This window comes from Bombina bombina, chromosome 9 (genome assembly GCF_027579735.1).
Source record: "Bombina bombina isolate aBomBom1 chromosome 9, aBomBom1.pri, whole genome shotgun sequence".
In the NCBI taxonomy this organism is placed as follows: Eukaryota; Metazoa; Chordata; class Amphibia; order Anura; family Bombinatoridae; genus Bombina; species Bombina bombina.
In genome coordinates this window covers 9,244,817-9,256,845 of record NC_069507.1, presented here as the reverse complement: position 1 = coordinate 9,256,845, position 12,029 = coordinate 9,244,817, and the positions used below count along the sequence as shown (strand labels likewise).

Below are 12,029 nucleotides of genomic sequence, written 5' to 3'. Positions count from 1 at the left end.
TTGCAATTGGCGAGGTTAGCGGCAAAAAATTCTGGGTTTGCTATTGTGGCGCGCAGAGCGCTTTGGTTGAAATCTTGGTCAGCGGATGCTTCTTCCAAGAACAAATTGCTTAACATTCCTTTCAAGGGGAAAACGCTGTTTGGCCCTGACTTGAAAGAGATTATCTCTGATATCACTGGGGGTAAGGGCCACGCCCTTCCTCAGGATAGGTCTTTCAAGGCCAAAAATAAACCTAATTTTCGTCCCTTTCGTAGAAACGGACCAGCCCCAAGTGCTACGTCCTCTAAGCAAGAGGGTAATACTTCTCAAGCCAAGCCAGCCTGGAGACCAATGCAAGGCTGGAACAAGGGAAAGCAGGCCAAGAAACCTGCCACTGCTACCAAGACAGCATGAAATGTTGGCCCCCGATCCGGGACCGGATCTGGTGGGGGGCAGACTCTCTCTCTTCGCTCAGGCTTGGGCAAGAGATGTTCTGGATCCTTGGGCACTAGAAATAGTCTCCCAAGGTTATCTTCTGGAATTCAAGGGGCTTCCCCCAAGGGGGAGGTTCCACAGGTCTCAATTGTCTTCAGACCACATAAAGAGACAGGCATTCTTACATTGTGTAGAAGACCTGTTAAAAATGGGAGTGATTCATCCTGTTCCATTAGGAGAACAAGGGATGGGGTTCTACTCCAATCTGTTCGTAGTTCCCAAAAAAGAGGGAACGTTCAGACCAATCTTAGATCTCAAGATCCTAAACAAGTTTCTCAAGGTTCCATCGTTCAAAATGGAAACCATTCGAACAATTCTTCCTTCCATCCAGGAAGGTCAATTCATGACCACGGTGGATTTAAAGGATGCGTATCTACATATTCCTATCCACAAGGAACATCATCGGTTCCTAAGGTTCGCATTCCTGGACAAGCATTACCAGTTCGTGGCACTTCCTTTCGAATTAGCCACTGCTCCAAGGATTTTCACAAAGGTACTAGGGTCCCTTCTAGCGGTACTAAGACCAAGGGGCATTGCAGTAGTACCTTACTTGGACGACATTCTGATTCAAGCGTCGTCCCTTCCTCTAGCAAAGGCTCATACGGACATAGTCCTGGCCTTTCTCAGATCTCACGGATGGAAAGTGAACGTAGAAAAGAGTTCTCTATCTCCGTCAACAAGGGTTCCCTTCTTGGGAACAATAATAGATTCCTTAGAAATGAGGATTTTTCTGACAGAGGCCAGAAAAACAAAACTTCTAAACTCTTGTCAAACACTTCATTCCGTTCCTCTTCCTTCCATAGCGCAGTGCATGGAAGTAATAGGTTTGATGGTAGCGGCAATGGACATAGTTCCTTTTGCGCGCATTCATCTAAGACCATTACAACTGTGCATGCTCAGTCAGTGGAATGGGGACTATACAGACTTGTCTCCGACGATACAAGTAAATCAGAGGACCAGAGACTCACTCCGTTGGTGGCTGTCCCTGGACAACCTGTCACAAGGGATGACCTTCCGCAGACCAGAGTGGGTCATTGTCACGACCGACGCCAGTCTGATGGGCTGGGGCGCGGTCTGGGGACCCCTGAAAGCTCAGGGTCTTTGGTCTCGGGAAGAATCTCTTCTACCGATAAATATTCTGGAACTGAGAGCGATATTCAATGCTCTCAAGGCTTGGCCTCAGCTAGCAAAGGCCAAGTTCATACGGTTTCAATCAGACAACATGACGACCGTTGCGTACATCAACCATCAGGGGGGAACAAGGAGTTCCCTGGCGATGGAAGAAGTGACCAAAATCATTCAATGGGCGGAGACTCACTCCTGCCATCTGTCTGCAATCCACATCCCAGGAGTGGAAAATTGGGAAGCGGATTTTCTGAGTCGTCAGACATTACATCCGGGGGAGTGGGAACTCCATCCGGAAATCTTTGCCCAAATTACTCAACTGTGGGGCATTCCAGACATGGATCTGATGGCCTCTCGTCAGAACTTCAAGGTTCCTTGCTACGGGTCCAGATCCAGGGATCCCAAGGCGACTCTAGTAGATGCACTAGTAGCACCTTGGACCTTCAAACTAGCTTATGTATTCCCGCCGTTTCCTCTCATCCCCAGGCTGGTAGCCAGGATCAATCAGGAGAGGGCGTCGGTGATCTTGATAGCTCCTGCGTGGCCACGCAGGACTTGGTATGCAGATCTGGTGAATATGTCATCGGCTCCACCATGGAAGCTACCTTTGAGACGAGACCTTCTTGTTCAAGGTCCGTTCGAACATCCGAATCTGGTCTCACTCCAGCTGACTGCTTGGAGATTGAACGCTTGATCTTATCAAAACGAGGGTTCTCAGATTCTGTTATTGATACTCTTGTTCAGGCCAGAAAGCCTGTAACTAGAAAAATTTACCACAAAATATGGAAAAAATATATCTGTTGGTGTGAATCTAAAGGATTCCCTTGGGACAAGGTAAAAATTCCTAAGATTCTATCCTTTCTTCAAGACGGATTGGAGAAAGGATTATCTGCAAGTTCCTTGAAGGGACAGATTTCTGCCTTGTCTGTGTTACTTCACAAAAAGCTGGCAGCTGTGCCAGATGTTCAAGCCTTTGTTCAGGCTCTGGTTAGAATCAAGCCTGTTTACAAACCTTTGACTTCTCCTTGGAGTCTCAACTTAGTTCTTTCAGTTCTTCAGGGGGTTCCGTTTGAACCCTTACATTCCGTTGATATTAAGTTATTATCTTGGAAAGTTTTGTTTTTGGTTGCAATTTCTTCTGCTAGAAGAGTTTCAGAATTATCTGCTCTGCAGTGTTCTCCTCCTTATCTGGTGTTCCATGCAGATAAGGTGGTTTTACGTACTAAACCTGGTTTTCTTCCGAAAGTTGTTTCTAACAAAAACATTAACCAGGAGATAGTCGTGCCTTCTTTGTGTCCGAAACCAGTTTCAAAGAAGGAACGTTTGTTGCACAATTTGGATGTTGTTCGCGCTCTAAAATTCTATTTAGATGCTACAAAGGATTTTAGACAAACATCTTCCTTGTTTGTTGTTTATTCTGGTAAAAGGAGAGGTCAAAAAGCAACTTCTACCTCTCTCTCTTTTTGGATTAAAAGCATCATCAGATTGGCTTATGAGACTGCCGGACGGCAGCCTCCTGAAAGAATCACAGCTCATTCCACTAGGGCTGTGGCTTCCACATGGGCCTTCAAGAACGAGGCTTCTGTTGATCAGATATGTAGGGCAGCGACTTGGTCTTCACTGCACACTTTTACCAAATTTTACAAGTTTGATACTTTTGCTTCTTCTGAGGCTATTTTTGGGAGAAAGGTTTTGCAAGCCGTGGTGCCTTCCATTTAGGTGACCTGATTTGCTCCCTCCCTTCATCCGTGTCCTAAAGCTTTGGTATTGGTTCCCACAAGTAAGGATGACGCCGTGGACCGGACACACCTATGTTGGAGAAAACAGAATTTATGTTTACCTGATAAATTACTTTCTCCAACGGTGTGTCCGGTCCACGGCCCGCCCTGGTTTTTTAATCAGGTCTGATAATTTATTTTCTTTAACTACAGTCACCACGGTATCATATGGTTTCTCCTATGCAAATATTCCTCCTTTACGTCGGTCGAATGACTGGGGTAGGCGGAGCCTAGGAGGGATCATGTGACCAGCTTTGCTGGGCTCTTTGCCATTTCCTGTTGGGGAAGAGAATATCCCACAAGTAAGGATGACGCCGTGGACCGGACACACCGTTGGAGAAAGTAATTTATCAGGTAAACATAAATTCTGTTTTTAGATCAATACGTTTATATGATGATAGAACGAGTTTAGTGAGACGAGGACTGTGACAAATCGTCAGTTTAGGTCAATACGTTTATATGATGATAGAAATAGTTTAATTAGACCAGGACTGTGTGACAAATCATCAGTTTAAAACAATACGCTTAATGATAGAATGAGTTTAGTGAGACGAGGACTGTGTGACAAATCATCAGTTTAGATCAATACATTTATATAATGATAGAACGAGTTTGGTGAGACGAGGACTGTGTGAAAAATCGCCAGTTTACATCAATACATTTATATGATGATAGAACGAGTTTACTGAGATGAGGACTGTGTGACAAATTGTCAGTTTAGATCAATACATTTATATGAAAATAAAAGGAGTTTAGTGAGATAAGGACTGTGACAAATCGTCAGTTTAGATCAATACATGTATATGATGACAGAACGAGTTTAGTGAGACTAGGACTGTGTGACAAATCTTCAGTTTAGATCAATATGTTTATTTGATAATAGAACGAGTTTAGTGAGACGAGGACTGTGTGAGAAATCATCAGTTTAGATCAATACGTTTATTTGATAATAGAACGAGTTTAGTGAGACGAGGACTGTGTGAGAAATCATCAGTTTAGATCAATACGTTTATATGATGACAGAACGAGTTTATTGAGATGAGGATTGTGTGACAAATCTTCTATTTAGATCAATACATTTATATGATGATAGAACGAGTTTAATGAGACAAGGACTGTATAACAAATCGTCAGTCTAAATTAATACGTTTATATGATGATAGAACTAGTTTAATGAGACCAGGACTGTGTGACAAATCATCAGTTGAAAACAATACGCTTGATGATAGAATGAGTTTAGTGAGACAAGAACTGTGTGACATATCATCAGTTTAGATCAATACATTTATATAATGATAGAACGAGTTTAGTAAGACGAGAACTGTGTGACAAATCGTCAGTTTAGATTAATACATTTATATGATGATACAATGAGTTTAGTGAGATTTGGACTGTGTGACAAATTGTCAGTTTTCGATCAATACATTCATATGATGTTAGAATGAGTTTAGTGAGATGAGGACTGTGTGACAAATCGTCAGTTTAGATCATTACATTTATATGATGATAGAACGAGTTTAGTAAGACGAGAACTGTGTGACAAATCGTCAGTTTAGATCATTACATTTATATGATGATAGAAAGAGTTTAGTGAGACGAGAACTGTGTGACAAATCGTCAGTTTAGATCAATACGTTTATATGATGACAGAACGAATTTAGTGAGACGAGGACTGTGTGAGAAATCGTCAGTTTAGATCAATACGTTTATATGATGATAGAACAAGTTTAATGAGACCAGGACTGTGTGACAAATCGTCAGTTTAGATCAATACATTTATATAATGATAGAACGAGTTTGGTGAGACGAGGACTGTGTGACAAATCTTCAGTTTAGATCAATACATTTATATGATGATAGAACAAGTTTAGTGAGATTTGGACTGTGTGACAAATTATTAGTTTAGATCAATACATTTATATGATGATAGAACGAGTTTAGTGAGATGAGGACTGTGTGACAAATTATTAGTTTAGATCAATACATTTATATGATGATAGAACGAGTTTAGTGAGACGAGGACTGTGTGACAAATCATCAATTTAGATCAATACATTTATATAATGATAGAATGAGTTTAGTAAGAGGAGAACTGTGTGAAAAATAGTCAGTTTAGATCAATAAATTTATATGATGATAGAACGAGTTTAGTGAGATGAGGACTGTGTGACAAATCGTCAGTTTAGATCATTACATTTATATGATGATAGAACGAGTTTAGTGAGATGAGGACTGTGTGACAAATTGTCAGTTTTCGATCAATACATTTATATGATGTTTGAATGAGTTTAGTGAGATGAGGACTGTGTGACAAATCCTCAGTTTAGATCAATAAATTTATATGATGATAGAACGAGTTTAGTGAGATGAGGACTGTGTGACAAATCGTCAGTTTAGATCAATATATTTATATGATAATAGAACGAGATTAGTGAGAAGAGGACTGTGTGACAACTCATCAGGTTAAATCAATACATTTATATGATGATAGAACGAGTTTAGTGAGATGAGGACTGTGTGACAAATCGTCAGTTTAGATCATTACATTTATATGATGATAGAAATAGTTTAGTGAGACGAGAACTGTGTGACAAATCGTCAGTTTAGATCAATACGTTTATATGATGACAGAACGAATTTAGTGAGACGAAGACTGTGTGACAAATCGTCAGTTTAGATCAATACGTTTATATGATGATAGAACGAATTTAGTGAGACCAGGACTGTGTGACAAATCGTCAGTTTAGAGCAATACATTTATATGATGATAGAACGACTTTAGTGAGACGAGGACTGTGTGACAAATCGTCAGTTTAGATCAATACGTTTATATGATAATAGAACGAGTTTAGTGAGACGAGGACTGTGTGACAAATCTTCAGTTTAGATCAATACTTTTATATGATGACAGAACGAGTTTAGTGAAATGAGGATTGTGTGACAAATCTTCATTTTAGATCAATACGTTTATATGATGATAGAACGAGTTTAGTGAGACGAGGACTGTGACAAATCGTCAGTTTAGGTCAATACGTTTATATGATGATAGAAATAGTTTAATTAGACCAGGACTGTGTGACAAATCATCAGTTTAAAACAATACGCTTAATGATAGAATGAGTTTAGTGAGACGAGGACTGTGTGACAAATCATCAGTTTAGATCAATACATTTATATAATGATAGAACGAGTTTAGTGAGACGAGGACTGTGTTACAAATCGTCAGTTTAAATCAATACATTTATATGATAATAGAATGAGTTTAGTGAGACAAGGTCTGTGTGACAAATCGTCAGTTTAGATCAATACGTTTATATGATGATAGAACGAGTTTACTGAGATGAGGACTGTGTGACAAATCGTCAGTTTAGATCAATACGTTTATATGATGATAGAACGAGTTTACTGAGATGAGGACTGTGTGACAAATCGTCAGTTTAGATCAATACGTTTATATGATGACAGAACGAGTTTAGTGAGACGAGGGCTGTGTGACAAATCGTCAGTTTGGATCAATACGTTTATATGATGATAGAACGAGTTTACTGAGATGAGGACTGTGTGACAAATTGTCAGTTTAGATCAATACATTTATATGAAAATAAAAGGAGTTTAGTGAGATAAGGACTGTGACAAATCGTCAGTTTAGATCAATACGTTTATATGATGACAGAACGAGTTTAGTGAGACGAGGGCTGTGTGACAAATCGTCAGTTTGGATCAATACGTTTATATGATGACAGAACGAGTTTAGTGAGACGAGGGCTGTGTGACAAATCGTCAGTTTAGATCAATACGTTTATATGATGACAGAACGAGTTTAGTGAGACGAGGGCTGTGTGACAAATCGTCAGTTTAGATCAATACATGTATATGATGACAGAACGAGTTTAGTGAGACTAGGACTGTGTGACAAATCTTCAGTTTAGATCAATACGTTTATTTGATAATAGAACGAGTTTAGTAAAACGAGGACTGTGTGAGAAATCATCAGTTTAGATCAATACGTTTATATGATGACAGAACGAGTTTACTGAGATGAGGATTGTGTGACAAATCTTCTATTTAGATCAATACATTTATATGATGATAGAACGAGTTTAATGAGACAAGGACTGTATAACAAATCGTCAGTCTAAATTAATACGTTTATATGATGATAGAACTAGTTTAATGAGACCAGGACTGTGTGACAAATCGTCAGTCTAAATTAATACGTTTATATGATGATAGAACTAGTTTAATGAGACCAGGACTGTGTGACAAATCATCAGTTGAAAACAATACGCTTGATGATAGAATGAGTTTAGTGAGACAAGAACTGTGTGACAAATCATCAGTTTAGATCAATACATTTATATAATGATAGAACGAGTTTAGTAAGACGAGAACTGTGTGACAAATCGTCAGTTTAGATTAATAAATTTATATGATGATACAATGAGTTTAGTGAGATTTGGACTGTGTGACAAATTGTCAGTTTTCGATCAATACATTCATATGATGTTAGAATGAGTTTAGTGAGATGAGGACTGTGTGACAAATCGTCAGTTTAGATCATTACATTTATATGATGATAGAACGAGTTTAGTAAGACGAGAACTGTGTGACAAATCGTCAGTTTAGATCATTACATTTATATGATGATAGAAAGAGTTTAGTGAGACGAGAACTGTGTGACAAATCGTCAGTTTAGATCAATACGTTTATATGATGATAGAACAAGTTTAATGAGACCAGGACTGTGTGACAAATCGTCAGTTTAGATCAATACATTTATATAATGATAGAACGAGTTTGGTGAGACGAGGACTGTGTTACAAATCGTCAGTTTAAATCAATACATTTATATGATAATAGAATGAGTTTAGTGAGACGAGGACTGTGTTACAAATCTTCAGTTTAAATCAATACATTTATATGATGATAGAATGAGTTTAGTGAGACGAGGACTGTGTGACAAATCGTCAGTTTAGGTCAATACATTTATATGATGATAGAACAAGTTTAGTGAGATGAGGACTGTGTGACAAATTATTAGTTTAAATCAATACATTTATATGATGATAGAACGAGTTTAGTGAGATAAGGACTGTGTGACAAATAGTCAGTTTAGATCAATACATTAATATGATGATAGAACAAGTTTAGTAAGAGGAGAACTGTGTGAAAAATCATTAGTTTAGATCAATACGTTTATATGATGATAGAATGAGTTTTGTGAGACCAGGACTGTGTGACAAATCATTAGTTTAAATCAATACGTTTATATGATGATAGAACGAGTTTAGTAAGAGGAGAACTGTGTGAAAAATCATTAGTTTAGATCAATACATTTATATGATGATAGAACGAGTTTAGTAAGATGAGGACTGTGTGACAAATCGTCAGTTTAGATCAATACATTTATATAATGATAGAACGAGTTTAGTGAGATGAGGACTGTGTGACAAATCATTAGTTTAGATCAATACATTTATATGATGACAGAACGAGTTTAGTGAGACGAGGACTGTGTGACAAATCTTCAGTTTAAATCAATACATTTATATGGTAATAGAACAAGTTTAGTGAGACGAGGACTGTGTGACAAATCATTAGTTCAGATCAATACATTTATATGATAATAGAACGAATTTAGTGAGACGAGGACTGTGTTACAAATCATCAATTTAGATCAATACATTTATATGATGATAGAACGAGTTTAATGAGATTTGGACTGTGTGACAAATTATTAGTTTAAATCAATACATTTCTATGATGATAGAACAAGTTTAGTGAGATGAGGACTGTGTGACAAATCGTCAGTTTAGATCAATCCGTTTATATGATGATAGAACGAGTTTAGTGAGACGAGGACTGTGTGACAAATCGTCAGTTTAGATCATTACGTTTATATGATGATAGAACGAGTTTAGTGAGATGAGGACTGTGTGACAAATCGTCAGTTTAGATCAATCCGTTTATATGATGATAGAATGAGTTTAGTGAAACGAGGACTGTGTTACAAATTGTCAGTTTAGATCAATACATTTATATGATAATAGAACAAGTTTAGTGAGACGAGGACTGTGTGACAAATGGTCAGTTTAGATCAATATGTTAATATGATGACAGAACGAGTTTAGTGAGACGAGGACTGTGTGACAAATTGTCAGTTTAGATCAATACGTTTATATGATGATAGAACGAGTTTAGTGAGATGAGGACTGTGTGACAAATCGTCAGTGTAGATCAATACGTTTATATGATGATAGAACGAGTTTAGTGAGATTTGGACTGTGCGATAAATCGTTAGTTTAGATCAATATATTTATATTATAATAGAACGAGTTTAGTGAGACGAGGACTGTGTGACAAATCGTCAGTTTAGATCAATACGTTTATATGATGATAGAACAAGTTTAGTGAGATGAGGACTGTGTGACAAATCGTCAGTTTAGATCAATACGTTTATATGATGATAGAATGAATTTAGTGAGATGAGGACTGTGTGACAAATCGTCAGTTTAGATCAATACGTTTATATGATAATAGAACGAATTTAGTGAGACGAGGACTGTGTTACAAATCATCAATTTAGATCAATACATTTATATGATAGAACGAGTTTAGTGAGACGAGGACCGTGTGACAAATCATCAGTTTATATCAATACATTTATATGATGATAGAACGAGTTTAATGAGATTTGGACTGTGTGACAAATTATTAGTTTAAATCAATAAATTTCTATGATGATAGAACAAGTTTAGTGAGATGAGGACTGTGTGACAAATCGTCAGTTTAGATCAATACATTTATATAATGATAGAATGAGTTTAGTGAAATGAGGACTGTGTTACAAATTGTCAGTTTAGATCAATACGTTTATATGATGATAGAACGAGTTTAGTGCGACAAGGACTGTGTGACAAATCGTCAGTTTAGATCAATACATTTATATGATAATAGAACAAGTTTAGTGAGACGAGGACTGTGTGACAAATCGTCAGTTTAGATCAATACGTTAATATGATGACAGAACGAGTTTAGTGAGACGAGGACTGTGTGACAAATTGTCAGTTTAGATCTATACGTTTATATGATGATAGAACGAGTTTAGTGAGATGAGGACTGTGTGACAAATCGTCAGTGTAGATCAATACGTTTATATGATGATAGAACGAGTTTAGTGAGATTTGGACTGTGCGATAAATCGTTAGTTTCGATCAATATATTTATATTATAATAGAACGAGTTTAGTGAGACGAGGACTGTGTGACAAATCGTCAGTTTAGATCAATACGTTTATATGATGATAGAACTAGTTTAGTGAGATGAGGACTGTGTGACAAATCGTCAGTTTAGATCAATACGTTTATATGATGATAGAATGAATTTTGTGAGATGAGAACTGTGTGACAAATCGTCAGTTTAGATCAATACGTTTATATGATGATAGAACAAGTTTAGTGAGATGAGGACTGTGTGACAAATTGTCAGTTTAGATCAATACGTTTATATGATGATAGAACAAGTTTAGTGAGATGAGGAGTGTGTGACAAATCGTCAGTTTAGATCAATACGTTTATATGATGATAGAACAAGTTTAGTGAGATGAGGACTGTGTGACAAATCGTCAGTTTAGATCAATACGTTTATATGATGATAGAACAAGTTTAGTGAGATGAGGACTGTGTGACAAATCGTCAGTTTAGATCAATACGTTTATATGATGATAGAATGAATTTTGTGAGATGAGAACTGTGTGACAAATCGTCAGTTTAGATCAATACGTTTATATGATGATAGAACAAGTTTAGTGAGATGAGGACTGTGTGACAAATTGTCAGTTTAGATCAATACGTTTATATGATGATAGAACAAGTTTAGTGAGATGAGGAGTGTGTGACAAATCGTCAGTTTAGATCAATACGTTTATATGATGATAGAACAAGTTTAGTGAGATGAGGACTGTGTGACAAATCGTCAGTTTAGATCAATACGTTTATATGATGATAGAACAAGTTTAGTGAGATGAGGACTGTGTGACAAATCGTCAGTTTAGATCAATACGTTTATATGATGATAGAACAAGTTTAGTGAGATGAGGACTGTGTGACAAATATAACCCACTCACGTCTTCTCTCTCCGTTTCCTTCCCTTCTGTTGCTCACTATCTTCATCTCTAGCCCTGTGTATAAAGCCCCCCTCGCTTCTGTCTATAACCCTCTCCATTCGCATCGCTCCTCATCCTCACTACAACGGAGGCACAGCACCTCCTCCATCCCAACCCAAGTGCGTGTGGTTCCTGAAGAGTTAAAACAAGCAGCTCAGATATGCCCCAGCAGCCCAGTGGAGCTGGACATCCCAGGCCTCAGAGTAATGCACGTCCAGTTCAATTCCCCCTTACAAATCTATTCCCAGGAAAACATTCTGGCTTCTTTACAGGGACAGATCTCTTCCATTAACCCAAATTATACCAGGTAACTGTGCATGGCGTGTGCTGCACGGACACTGTCCTCTCGCCACCACTGCTTATAGTGACTTGCTTCTAACTTAGAAATTCATACATTGCTTTGTGCATAGCACACTCAGTATACTAACCAGCAACAGTAACTCACAAAAGCAGCACCCTGCAAAATGCTATATTTGTATCCAGCGTCG

The 12,029-nt window shown here is 37.8% G+C and overlaps 1 protein-coding gene across 1 annotated transcript in view; it reads left to right on the top strand.

The window, feature by feature from the left end:
* The window catches only part of PDLIM1 (PDZ and LIM domain 1), a gene marked incomplete at its 5' end in the record, with an annotated part of 192,574 nt that overhangs the window by 121,153 nt on the left and 59,392 nt on the right, over nucleotides 1-12,029 (top strand).